The sequence below is a fragment of the Centruroides vittatus genome, unplaced genomic scaffold (assembly GCF_030686945.1).
Source record: "Centruroides vittatus isolate TY-2023 unplaced genomic scaffold, ASM3068694v2 contig_299, whole genome shotgun sequence".
Lineage (NCBI taxonomy): Eukaryota > Metazoa > Arthropoda > Arachnida > Scorpiones > Buthidae > Centruroides > Centruroides vittatus.
This window is the reverse complement of record NW_027121909.1, coordinates 80,882-96,509: the sequence shown is the minus strand read 5'-3', so window position 1 is coordinate 96,509 and position 15,628 is coordinate 80,882.

Below are 15,628 nucleotides of genomic sequence, written 5' to 3'. Positions count from 1 at the left end.
TTATATTTAACAGATTTCTTCATAAAAATACTTATTAAACATAAATTATAAGTAATTTTTAATGGCGAATTTAGTCCGGATGTCTTAATTGAGATGTTTTCTATACGCCAACACCGGAAAAGGGCGTTAACCAAGGCGTGGTCGTCAATTGATGCTATGAGGATTCTGGATTCAGATATAAGTCAAAGTTATTTATGAATTTTCTTCAATAAATCACCGTTACAGATGAGAAAATTGTAGATCATTTTTTAGCATTTAGGTTGCCAGATTTTTAATAAAGTACGGCCAGAAATGGTCGAAACAATTTCGCTTTATTTAGGTCAGGAACAATGTATATAGTTTATATCACTTGTCCAGATGGCGTTGCACTGCAGTGTCCAACTTCTTTCATTTGGTATATCTGTCGGTCGTTCAACCCATTCTCCACTTCCTTCTGGTCCTCGTGCAACTATCAACTGAGGACCTAGCCCCAAGGGTTGTGGGAAAATGCCTAGAGGCATAGCATCGAGATGGTAGTGTTGAACGTTGCCTGAAGCCAAACTTAACAGAGCTACTGTACTTAAACATTTGATTTATGTAGAGAAGAGAACCCAGAAAAAAATTAAACAAAAGTTTCGTTTTTAAAGTTTTTTATGCAAAAATATTTTGACAGCTTTCAATTAAATTAATTTTATGACATAAATAATCAAAGATTTAAATCATTTTATTCAATTTAGTAAAGAAATCTAATTAAAATCTTAATTATCTAATTTTATTAAAATACTCAGACTAATTTTTTTTTTAAAAAAAACATTAACTAGAGCTCAGAATATTGCCAAAAATTAATGAAAACATTCCAACCGATGACAAAAATAAATGTAACGGTTGAGATTCCAGCTTCTATTTTATCTTACGTTTTATTTTTTCTTTTAATTTAAATATGAATTGCACAATTGCTGAACAAATAACGGAATATTTTGTAACTGAAAACATGAAATTGCATTAAGTTTCTTAAGACTGTTTAACAGTAATTGTTGAAGTAAGACGCTTAATCACATAACTTTTGATGAATCAGGTATTGAACGGTCGTACCCAACGAACTCTTTCATTGTCAATATATATACATATATATGTTTTTTATAAGCACAAATATAGTACAAGTAAGCAGCCAGAGGGTCATATCATTCCCACACTTCAATGAAAATATACGACAACGCCCAGTTACCTCGGGGTACATCTTATCATCTACTACATTGACTATGACCATATCATTAGTTCATCCATTACTTAAACTTGCATGCATGGCCAAGAATGTATAATCCATTTTGCTGAATGTTATTATCAGTTCTCTTACTATGTATCAATCAATGCCCAATTGCAAATTTAGGATAATCTTTTGGAAATTTCTTCAACCTAATTTGTAGAAACGTTGAAGAAATTGAACATTCTCCAAAATTTTACCGACATATTTTCTGATTATATTAAAATATGTTGATAAAAATTTTACATGTTTATTTCTAAATTTTTATGTTCAAATTTTTGAATATTTTTAAGAATATTCTGTACTTATTTCTAAATATTTACATCAGAAAAAATTTTGAATTTTCTTAAAAAATCTAAGCATTTATTTCGGGAAGTTTTCTTGAGAAACTGTCGAATTTTCTTCGATAGTTTACCTATTTATTTTTGAATATTTGCCAATATTTTATTATTTATTTAAAAATTTTTAAATACATATTTTTAAGAACATAATTATGAAAATATAGAAAAGAAACTTTTGACTGGTCTTTGAAACGTTTACAAACCAGTTCGTTAACGTAAATACAATTACGTTAAAACAAAGTCAAGAAACGCTGTGGGGTCCCGAGATAACCAGGTCCTTTTATTCATTATTGACTCCTTCTGTCCTTTTTCGGAGAAATGAAATACGTAGAATGTTTCCTCTCCATTAACCACAGCATAGGATAATTCAAAATAAATCAACAAACTGCTGAGTTGAAAACATTTGCTTTTAGCAAACGGTTTCAATCTATTATAATAGATTATAATAGACTATAATCTTTAGGCTATCGATAACGATCTTTCTTGGAACATATTTTACCGTTAAATGTCGTTTCAAAATACAACACAAAAAAGAATAACTACGTTTAAATATTTGAATATAAAACGAAAAATATTAAAAATTAATATAAATAACGAATAACATGTAATGTTATTCGTTTAATTAATATTCATTTATTAATTTTCTAAATGTAAAAATAACTAATGAATAACATTAAAATGTAAAATAAATAATTCAAAAATATACAAGAGATGTATTCGTAGTAGAAATGAGACAATTATGACCGTCTAACGAACTTATTCTGTACAAAGTATTTCCATGCCGTTGCTAAGCTGTCGGCATCTCTTGCGTTAATGCATTTATCCTTCAATCTGCTTTTGTATATTTCAAATTTTTTTAGCGTTCAGTGACAATGTAGGGGAGTGTGCTTACTTAGTGACAATATGGGAAGAAGCAAACATTATTGAGTCTTCAGTCTGCGCCATCCTGGAAAGTATCGTGTTATTGCATCCCTTGCTTACGTTATATTGATGTTCTTTAAGTCTAATTTCCAAGTTCCTTGTGGTGACACCGATGTAATCTTGTCTATCCCCAACTGCATGTTTTCATACGGTACTCTGTACACGCCTGCCATTTCTTCTGTTTCTGATCTATTCGTATCGTTTCTTAAAATTCGATACATAGTTGGGGCTCTTTTTATAATCATATTAGACCTTTTACGTTCTGCGATTTCTTTCATAATGTTAGTTATACCTCTCTTAAAAGTGAATTTCGTGGTTCCACTATGTTTGCTGTTTTTTTGTCCTAGGTTTGTTATCTTTAAACCTTCTAATCAGACCTTCAATGGTGCTAGTTCCATATCCTAGTGTTGTAGCCATTTGTTTAATTCTGTATAGCTTCTTCATTCTGTCTATTACATTATCGCAATATAAAAAGGCGCTTCTAATGAGTGCTCGGAATGCCGCTAACTTATATTTCCCCAGCTTCTTTCTGGATGACCCTGTGTTAATCAGAACATAAAAATTGGCTGTTGTTTGGAAGTTATTTTGTATGCAGTTAAAAAACTGTTTACCGGTTGACGTTGTTAGGATGTGGCTGTTATTGGCGGTTCGATTGTATATAAAGCACGCCCGTAATAGCTTAATAGTTACTGTATAAGAAGAATATTTATTATTATTTTTTTAAATGTATTTTAAATGCGAAATTGCTATAAATACTTAAATCAAAATTACTCGTTATGTAACTATATATAATTACATTATACAACAATGTATACGCAATTTAAATACACGCAGAATATAATTATGAAAGACATCTCTTAATTATGACTAGAACAAGTTAATTATTTCTAAATTAAATTAAATTTTTAAAAATCTATTTTACTTCCTTTATGTTTTACGTTTCATATGCAGAGAAATGAGTAATATTTTACAAAGAAAATTGGATCAAAGTAATAAAAATCTTAAATTAATCAATACTAAAATTCTCGATAAAGTAAATTATTAAATTTAATGAGATACTTAATAAATGAATTCAGATTATTGACAGACATTCAAATTAGTGACAAAAATTAATTAAAATAATCAGATTAGTGTCAAAAATCTGTTAAAAATTACTCAAATTAGGAGATATAAATTCATTAAATGCGTTCAAATTAATTAACAAATCCAATGTTGATGGAAATATGTTGAATCTACTCAGCATAAGGAAAGAAATCGATGTATTAATCCTTAAAATAATAAAATAAATTGGTGTAAATACTTAAATATTGCTAATTATAGACCCAGGCTATCAAATTTCTTTTTATGAATTAAAAAAAAGGGTGGAAAATTAATTTTCTTATTGTTATACAAAAAATAAACATTTACAAAGCAAAAAATATCTTAATAAGCTATTTTTTCAATAATAAGTTTCCATCGCTAGAGGAGAAGGAATCCTTAAATTCGTATCATGCTAACTATAGAAAATAATACAGTATTTTTCTGGGAAATATTACGATCTACAATTAATTAAATAAATATATTTCGAAACGTAATAATGACTTGCATAAAAGCGTAAATATTTTATAGGCATTGCTAAAAAGTAAATATTACATTTTATAATAATAAAAATTGCTTAAAAAATATACGAAATATTGCATATCGTTTATATAATTTAAACTGTTAATGGAAATCCATTTTTAAAATATAATTGTCGTCTCTGTATCTTGACAACGTATCTGAATATAATAATTTTATTCTTTTGGTGTGTGACAAGGTTATTCTGTCATCGTGTGCAGTTAAGGTTATTATATAATAAAAAGATATCAAGCAACCTTTAAAACCTTAAGGGTGGGTGAACTCTGACATCCTTTAACCTAGCCATCAAAATTTCATCATCCGCATTTAGTAAAGACTCAAAAATAGACAAAGAAACTACTAGTTACATCTTTATAACGCTTCCTATATATAGAAATATATAATAATAAATCACACTAGGAGTTAAATATCTTTAAAAATAACATAGTTTAATTAGATATAACATTTAATTATGCTTGTTGTCAGAATAAGATATAAATTCTGACCTTTATAATTATGTAAATGAACTAGAGGAATGCAATGTGTTAAATTTTTCATTAGTTAACTGTTTGTAAGTAAATTAAGCTTAATTTTGATACTAATTAGACATTAGCTAATTAACCATCTATTCATATCACAGTCAAGTCTTAAATCGTTCATTTGTCAAGTTATAGATTGCTAATTAATGAAGGTACAGTACAGTACCTAACACCTGATTCAGTTGTGGATAAATAAATGTATTTATTACAATTTACTTAATTGTTAATCTTTGTCAAGATAAAATTTCGTAGTAAATATTGAAGTTAAGATCAAAATGACAGATTAATTAAATATTACAATTAGTAACACCAATAAGTTCGTCATGATGAAGAGAATTATTGATAATAATATAAATGTAAGTTTTTAAAGTATAGTTGACTAAATGACTTCAGCAATCATTACTTAAAGCAATTTATTTTTAATTATTATTTATCGCTTAGTTGCATCGAAAAAGACTAATATTACTGAGACAAACTTCCTGAAGATTATGATAGGTATACCTTAAATTAATAAACAATGAAATAAACAATGCATACCGATACTAAATGGCAAGCAGACATGACATTTTTGAAGCAATTTTCTTAATTAATAACTTAAAGAAATATATGTTTTTCATAGTTTATTTATATTATTTTATTATTTAAAATCACTCTACAATTAACAAAGAAAATTTTAAAAATATTAATAGCTTAAATAAATAATTATAACATCTCTTTAGCGCACATATTACTTATGCAAATCATCGTAATAAATTATGAAGTTTTGTAGAAATTTAACCATTTTACATTAAATATAGATGTAATTTGCTTATTCTTATAAATTTATCAATTAACAGCCTATCTAACTAATTAATTAATAAATTCTTCGCTTAATACATGATTCGTAATAAAAATGACTTCATTGGTTAATAAAGAAGTCGATATTCGTGCGTTTAAAATAATATTTAGCAAAGAATATATTCAATTCTTTTTATTTCTGATAAATCATTAAACATTCGAAATATTTTTAAGGTGATAACTTCATTCTTTCATACACCAAATGCCAGGTGTAACACAAAAGAAATACAAGCTTGTAAATCCAATGCGTAAGTTCAGAATTGCCAATTAAACGTAACCATTCTTATCTAATTAAGAAAAAATGGGTTTAATAAAAACCTATCCATTGTATTTGCGATCCCCATTAGTGGCAAGATGAAGCACGCCAGATAGGTTCCATCCTTATCCCTTATTTTTGACCGGATCACACCTCTAAACTGCGATTGGTGAATATACAAAAGGTTATAAAAAAAAAGGCAAGTAAAGAATAAGTTCAACAATCCGGTTGCTTTTTATAATATTTCTTAACTTCCTTGATAAAGTGTTATGAAGATTTTTAATGCCACCTATCGCCTGAACGGGAAATTATCAATTTGGTCCTCATAACTTAACCATCCTCAGTATGTTTATTACATTCTTTTTCATTTAAATTTTCAATTTTTTAATGCTTATAACTAAATTAAGTAAGGAATAATGCCATTACTTTGCTTATAAAATAATTATTTTATGCTTTTCTCTAAATATTTTAAGAGTTATTTATCATTTAATAATTATTATACTCAGATTAATGATGCTATTGTGATAAACGCAATCTATTCTTTAGAAACTCTAAAATTATTTTTGTAAATAATTTTTTAAAAATTTCTTAGAAAATTTCGATTGTAAATATAAACTTCTATAGAAATTTCGTAAATAATAGCATATAAAGATGAAGTTTAATAAATAATTTTTGTTTAATTATTGTTAATAAAATAAAAAGAAGAAAAATAAATATTAATTTCAGCAAAAATTCTTACATTTTTAATGTTATTTATTTTAAAAATATTTTTATGACATTTAAACGATTAAAACGAAATGAACTGTCTTTTCCATCCTTACAAGCCTTATATAATAAAACCTGTCTAAAACAGACCCTGTATAAAACGGAAACATGCCTAATCAGAAAATAAATATCCGAATGAAACGATTATTTTATACAAAATACAGAGAAACCTGTGTAAACCGGCTCGTACCGAAAACCTTCCGTACGAGCCGGTTTACACAGGTTTTCCGGTTTGGCAGGTTTCCATTTTGAACGGGTTCTTTTCAACGCAGGTTCCTGAGAATTCTTCCCATTTAGGCAGGTCACCGTTTTGGACGAACGTGGAAACTTAAGATCACATTGGCACTAATCGAATAACCTGAGTAAAACAGAATTTTTTGGCTAACAGCAGCTAAATTCTAAATCATAAAATTAAAAGTAGGTTTTAAAGGTTTTTACATATTATTTTCTTCTCTCTGTGCACTACATATGTTTTGTATGTCTTTAAACCTGTCTTTGAACCATGTATTAAGCAGTTCTAAATATTAATTGTAACATTTTCTGCATTAATAAAAAAACAATCCTTTATAAAAAAAAAAGAAATCTGCGAAAATGGAAAATTCTGGCCGGTATCGTCGCGTTTTACACAGGTTTTACTGTATTATCTTTCAATTATCAAGTTTCTTGAAAAATATGAAAAGTATTGAATTTCTTTTAATCATTGTTGAAATTGATTTATCTTTTATTTCGCCGAATAATAATTTTAAAAAATAAAAAAAAAATATTGATTTGAACAATTCAGAGAAAAATGCCAGTTTTAGTGAAAGTCATTTAAAAACTGAAATAAAAAAGTTAATTTCTGTTTATAGAAATTTTGATATTTAAAAGGAAAAGTCAATTTATCATTGAAATTTATTATTTAGAAGGAAAAAAATTCAATTTATATTATATATTATTATATGAAAATCATTAAAAGTTCATTTATTTTTAAACTTTTAGTACAAAAGTTACAATACATAATATTCCTGTTATTGAAGATAATTTTTCTTTAACATTTAACAAAAAAAATTAGTCATTATTCATAAAATTTATACGTATTTTAAACTTTTAAGGGAGTTTTCTTTATTTTATAAACTATAAATCGCTTAACAAATAAACAGGAATTGTTTACTTGTGTAATTTTTTTCCTGGTTATTTTTACAAGACATTTTAACAACGATTTCATACATCTAGACATGAAAATACGTTTAAATTAAAGTGTAAAGGATACACTACAGACACTTGTCTAATTATGTACTGTTTGCTATTGGTTAAGAACGGAATATTGCCATTAACCACGTGACAACACACGTCCTATTGGAATTTCTCACGCAAATTCTTGGTACTGTGGCAATTCTATTAACATATCTGTTAATTTTTTCATAATAAGGCTACTGATAGTTCTTCATTTCACCACTAGAAGGCGTGGTTTAAGACAATTTCGTGAATTAAACTTTATTATTTATCTATTAGAGTCAAGTCGCCATTAAGAAACACGCATATTCCATTTATTTATTATCGTGAGAAACTCGACCTCACCTTATAAAAAAAAAGAATTTAAAAAAAATATATTCTTACATATATTATCGAGGACGTGACGTTATCCGTATCGAATTATACCGGAAATTGTATCATTTATGTATATGTCAACTCTGACATATTTAGGAGTCTGTTCATTTTGATTTTAAGCCCGCATCCTCCTGTTGTTGTTTAGATAACCTGGTGTATCAAGAAATAGAACAGGAAAAATTCGAATTTAAGCATTTAAAAATGGGTAAATGGTGTCAAACGACTTAACGAAATTAGAAAATAAATTATTTATTTTAATTTTCATTTTTAAATGTAAAATTTATAATGACATTACAATGAGTTGTGTATAAGGAGTCTAAAAAGCTTTACTTTTATTTAATTTTAATTAATAAGTAAGAAAAAAAATCAATTTAAGAATGATTATTTTTACTTTATAAAATATAAAATTTATCATAAATTATGATAATTACGGAAAAATGCTTCATTGAATGACATTTAAGCAGAAACACCTACATTATTTGACATATCAATCAGCTATGTCATATAAACGATTATATAAAAATTTTAATAAATGTTTAAGGAAATTTTAAGCTATAAAATGGTTAAAAATAACCTTTAAAAAACTTAAATTTATGAGCAATAAACAGAATCAATTTACAAACATAATTCTATAAGGGATCATTCATTGAATTGTTTATAAATCAAGTTAATACAATATAAGCGATTATTTAATCGCCTTTAAATTAAAAAAAGGTTAAAAATAACAATTTATTTTCTAAAAAAACTAAAAAAAATCATCAAAAACACACGAAAGAATTATCTAAAATGTCGGTAATAGCCAACACATCAACCAAATATAATAAAGTTATAATAAAGACATTAATGAATATTTATACATTATTTAGAATAAAAAATTTAAAAAATAAACGATTTAACCATTTAAATCATTGTGAAATATTAGTATATATCGGATAACGTATTATATCACGATAACATTAACACTCTTTGTATTCGCTCTAGTATATAAAAGGGTGTTGTTACGCTTGATATAAAACACTTTTAATAGTCACAAACCATGAGCAGGTATATAAAGATGCGTATAATAAAAAAAAAATAAATGTGTTTGGTGAATGTAAATGTAGAAATTTTTAACAAAAACAAAGACGTCAAAACACAATTAACCATTGTTAAAAAAAGGGGGGATGAATAAATAATTGCAAAAATTCCACGTCTGAATGCTTCAAATTTCAGAATAGATTAAAGCATTATTAATCTACTTTATTTATATAAAATAGCTTTAATATGCTCTTAATCATTTATCATACTTTATAAATTTATCACATGTTTTTCATGTTTGATTGTTATGATTGTTATTAATTCATTAACAATTAAAATGTTATTTATTCGTCTATAGTAATCTTTTGTCTAAAATGTTAAATATTTTTTTAAATATAAAAATTATTATTGAAACAATGAATATATGTAATAATAATAAATAATAATTTTAATTAATTAAATTATATTGATAATTCGAAACAGTTGAGTCACTTAGGTCTTATCACGTTATTGTTACAATGGAATTTTAGTTAAGCTTATAATTAATTAATAAGGAAAATTAAATAACTATAAATAATTAATTTTAAGTAATTAAATTAAATTATTGCTTTAAGAAAATATCTTTCAAGTGTTACGCCTTTTCTTATTTTTATAATCTTTAATTTTATCGACAGATTTTGATTACGGATACAAAGGTTTATTGGGAGGTCTTTAAGTTATAGACTGAAACTCATAACAAATTTTAGCCTTTTTGATCATAATTTTGACTTATAAATATGCTTCCAGTTGTTTGTTTTCAAGTATAAAGTAATTTTGTTAATTAACTAAAATTTTAATAATTTTTATTCAATATTATGATAATGTAGAATTTAATGTAAGCTCTTCTTCCACTTATTATATATAAGTTAATAATGCTTACTTAATAAATACTTACAGACTTTATGAGCATTATATATAAGAAGATAACAATGCTCGTAAGGTCTATAAGCATTTATTATGTCTCTAATAAATTTATGAAGTTTTATTATCAAAAGTCTATAGAAACTGTTTGTTTTCCCGTAGCGTTTGGCTTTCTTACGTTAAAGACGGAACCTTAGTTCAATATAATTTTATAAAGACTTAAAATATTATAAATATGAGAGGTGAACACTTGAGTTTAAGGGTTTAAAATTAATCAAAAATGCCCTTAATCTTAATAAGATAACCTTAATATCCTTAAGATACACTTTACTAATGGTTTAAAATTAGTCAAAGATAAGGCTATTAAAGTAAAGTATATCTTAAGGGTGTTGAGAGCTTAAGATTAGTAAAAATTTTCATCCAAATGTTTAACTAATTAGTCAAAACATTTGGATGAAAATTTTTACTAATCTTAAGCTCTCAACACCCTTAAGATATACTTTACTTTAATAGCCTTATCTTTGACTGATTTTAAACCATTAGTAAAGTGTATCTTAAGGATATTAAGGTTATCTTATTAAGACTAATTATGTTTGAAGATGTTTAATTATGTTAAAAGAATGTTTGACTAATTAACTAATTAGTCAAACATTAATTATTTCTTGTATAAATAATTATTCATAAACTCTGAAAAGACTAATTTTTAATGCTTAAGGACTTAAGGAAAGATGTTCAATTAACGAGTTTAGGAATACATTAAAATTGTTTTAATGTTAAAGATTTTGACATAAAATATAATAAAACCTTAATAAAATGTTTTAGGATTATTTGTTAGTATTAGATCTAATATTAAAGCGAATATTGTTATGATATTATTTAATAAATGATATAAAATCTAATTTTCTCTCGTCTTATATCTTACACAATTTAAACTTTTTTCTTCAAAATAATAATAAATATAGTTAATATTTTGCTTATTTAGTTACTACTAATAATTTAAATTATTCATAAGTAATATAATTTAAATTGTTAGTAATAATTAGTATAATATAATTTTATTAATATTATCTTTTAAAATATATACAGTATTATTATTTACATTGATTTTAATTTAATTGTAATATAATTGATTATATTGATGCCAATTCAATTGAATTTAACTCCAAAGTTCTAAGTGATTTTTACACAAAAACATTCTTTTTCTCTCGTCTCCAATTGACATCAAAATTCTATTTTTTTTTATAGTGCAAAAGTCAGCTTTATCTATATCCAAGGTCATAGGTATTTTATTATCAAAATTCTCTCAGGTGATTGCAATGTTTGTACTTATAACAGAGTTGAAATCGTTACAAATTAACGCAGTTATATTTATTAATCTATAAAGATCTTTAGCAAATTAAGCGAATTATTAAAAGAAATACAGTATATCAGAATTATTTTTTGCAGGGAACGAATGGCGAATTTAAAGGAACTATTTACATTGTAAATACAACAAAAATATTTCGAAAATGGGTTCGACTTTAAGAAAAAAAAAACAAGAAAAATATTCAAGTTTTAATCCATGTTATAAATCGCATTTGATCAGCGGGGGGTTTCGACTTTTTTTTACACGACAATCACAGCGTGGGGTGGACACAAACTGTTTATAGCATCGGACAGCTGTCTCTTCATAAGAAATAACACCACCTTCGACTAAACCATAACACGATTTAGCAAAAATATTTTTAAAAAAAATAATATAAATGATCTTAATAAAGTTTTAACTGTGTACAGTATATAAGAGTCGTTACAATGACGTATGAAAAAATATAACACTCTATCTAATACCATTATCGTACAGACTAAACCCATTAAGTTTAATTGATAAACATTTTTAGATTTAGAAAAAAAAAGAAATAAATTCCTGTTAGAATATCTCGAACGACTTTAAATTATGGTAAATTTATTATTAAGCCCGGAGAGAGGGTTATAAATTTTTAAACCACACAAGCAGCTACTGTATAAGAAGAGAACGTTACATGTCACCGTGTCCCAAAGCATTATACTTATTAGTAGTCAGGTAGTGACGCTTGTCCTCGTCATCTTGTAGGTCTCGGGGTGGTCCAAGAAATTTTATGTTTAGAAATTGTATAGACTTCTTCAAACAAGTTGAGTCAGATAAGATATGGGTGTCCTGCTGTATAGAGTATCTCTTCTATTCCCATCGCCTTGATGTAATACAGGATTTGTTCTCATTAGAGGACCTCATACGGTTTCATATAAATAGAATATAAAACGTAAATGATATATTATCTCTTTAACTTCTATGCTTTATTTTCGACTGTTTTGTGCTGAATATATATTATTCTGAACTTTATGCGCATCTAAATTTTCTATCAAACTTAATAATTTAATTTTAATTAATAACACTTCTTCTACAGGAATTCTATAATAAATTAAATGCGATTATAGGCATATTTTTTGATGTTTAATTCTTGCCTAACTCTCTTAGTGAATGTATTTTCATTGAAAAGCAGTTATTTAGTATGAACATAAGTTTATAGAAAGAAATATGTGTATATGTTGTATATCATATGAAACATTTATAAATTAATGTGCTCTATGAGCAAATTTATAAGCAATTTCCCATACTAACTTGATCATTCTATATATAAAATGAAAGCAAATATATTATTAGCATAAATTGACTTATTGTGAGTACGAATGTGTGTAATTTGAAAGTAAATATTCTCTTATAAAGACATAAATTTACCTTAAGAATATAAAATGAATATATCTTCATAAATCCATAACTTGAAATCCAATATGGGATCTACCATAAGAAAACTCGAAATTTTAAGTATACTACGAGCATGAAATTATAATTCGATCCCCGTAATAAAGCGTGAAATAAGTTTAATGGGAGACAAAAAAAAAAAAAAAGAAAAGTAATAGATAATTTAGGACTTTAACAATAAGAAACAGAGGTTGCACTGTAGTAAATGAATAAGGAAATGTGTTGTAGGCTTTTTGCCTACTTTAGGCGTCAGAAATCTCCAAGTGGCAATGTGTCAGTCCAAATATAGAAATCTTATTAAAGTAGAAAGAAGTTTATAGCGGTCATTTGGGCAAGTCTTGTTAAAATTTCAAGCCTCGTTTGACCTTTGTTATGCGATTTAGCTTTTTTTTTCTTTTTAATTTTTTTTAATCTGTCTTATAACACTCTTTAGGCATTTCATGCTTTAAAGAATAACATACTGTTTAGGGTCATGACCTCTTAGAAAACCTTTCATAAAAGAATGATTCTCTGTTGGTGAACGTTTCATTCTAACGTCAGCAGTACTTAATGTTAAATATCTTTAGAGGAAGTATTTCTATAATAAAATTTCCAAATAAATTTATCTTTTGATAGATGTGAATGAGGTTTTCTAAATTCTAAACCCTTAATGCAGCTTTATATAGTATTATTTTTTTTAAATCAAATTATTTCTGATGAAAATGCTTTATTAATTTACCTCTATATACATTATGCAATTATAAAATTCAGTTTCCAAGAATTCACAACTGTATCACAGCATGAAGATTCCATATCCATTTAATAAGCATGATATATTAAAATAAATAAATATTATATTAAATTTGGTATTTTTCTCATAAATTATTTAGATGAAATGCTTTATATGCAAAATTTAACATATTATTTTTGTAAATAAAGATGCTAAACATTTTTTATAGCGCTCTCCTGAAATAACATATACATTTATTGAAGATATAACACTAAATATCATTCAAAATATCTAAAATAACTCGTAATTATATAAGTGTATACATTAATCATCTCAAATTTCTCATATTTAACCAATGTTTTTCGTTTGATGTAGAAGGATAATTGATTCAATTACGTTATGAAACTTTGTGAAATCTCAATGCTTGCAGGTCGAAATGCAATATTGCCTAATTCAAGTAATAATATATGCTGAAAACGTAAGTAAGACACATTCAAACACGAAACAAGATCCAAATTTTAATTATAAAAATGAAAATAAGCAAAAATTCTAAGAAAATTTTCTTATTCCATCATTAATTTGGTGGTAAATTAATAGCTAAATTTGTATATAAATTTTTTTATAGGTCTATATCTATCCCATCCACCTTAGTTAATTTTAATTAGCCTGTAGTGAATTATATCTACATTAAATCTTATCTACAGTACAACTGTAATTGGTATGCAAGATGCATTATAATGTACTATTCGGCAGTAATACTAAAAGTATGTAAACATATTGGCGTTTTATAAAAGTTCCTGTAACGTTATTCAGGTTATCTAGACGATAACTCGAGTGATAATGCGATCGTAGAGCTTATTGAGACCAATCATCGAACGAGAATGTGTTTAGATGTTGACCTCGAGTACTTTAGATTCGGAGATGTATGTTATAACGAGGCCAAGTACTTTTTGAGGAAAACTATCTTCGATATAACGATTGCCATCGCTAATTTTAAAAAATAATTTGAACGAAAGCATTTATTAGAAGTCAATCAGTCATTTTTCATGTAGTAAACTGAAGTTTCTGCACAACGTTCGACATAAATGGAGATATTTTTATTCCAAAATTTGCATTTTAAGACATTCTAAATACGAAATTTTAGCAAATTTTGTAACCAAGTTATATCTCAAACATTTTTTCTAGTTTTTTTGTATATTTAAACATTTAATAATAAGTAAAATAATTAAAACAAAGCAGATTGCATCCTAGATTATTATCTGGGATGTAATCTGAAGGGAGAATTCTTCATAATTTTATATTTAATTTTTAAAATTTCAACTGTCCGAATCAAAAATAAAAATGAAAAGCAATTTTTTCGAGCTTCTCACCTTCAAGGAACTTGTAATATTCAGAAAATCAAGTAATATGTTTATCTTTTGTACAACACACATTTTGTACAATTATATGTAAATTTCTCAAATTAAATTGAATATTATAATTATATATTTCCTAAATAAGATCTATTTAAATTTTATAATAAGAAAAATAATTCTATATGCTGTATAAAGCCTATATTAAAAAATTTTATTTCAAAAATGTCAAAACTAAAGAATTGAAAATTTGTACACATAACTTTAAGTAATGAGTTCTAAAAATAAATTTTATTATATATTATTATTACAAAAGATAGTATTAACTTTAATTTATCAATATACAGGCAAACCTCGTTGTAGTGACACCATTTATTCGCCTCTGAAATTGGAACTAAATCGAGGAATCACAATCAAAATTATTTAACTAGTTCTAAAATGCAAATTTGATTGTAACAATGCCCTTTTCAATGCAAAATCTTACATTTACGTAATTTAGAGATAAAGATTATTTAATACTGTAGTTATGAGAAAGAGCTCCTTTCACAAGCATTGGTTGGCGCTGTACGAGGGTGGCGCTATACGGAAGATCGCCATATCGAGGTTTGGTAGTATTACATATATTTTAATTGATTCTAAGAGAATGCTTTTTTAAAATTAAATGCTGTTATATCCTAGCAATTTGTATCATTTACAATAATTAAATGCTGTAGTAGTAATTTTTTTAATTATTAGAAATTTAGCTTAATTTATACGGCGAAAAATAAAGACTCTGATAATTATTTTTCTTTT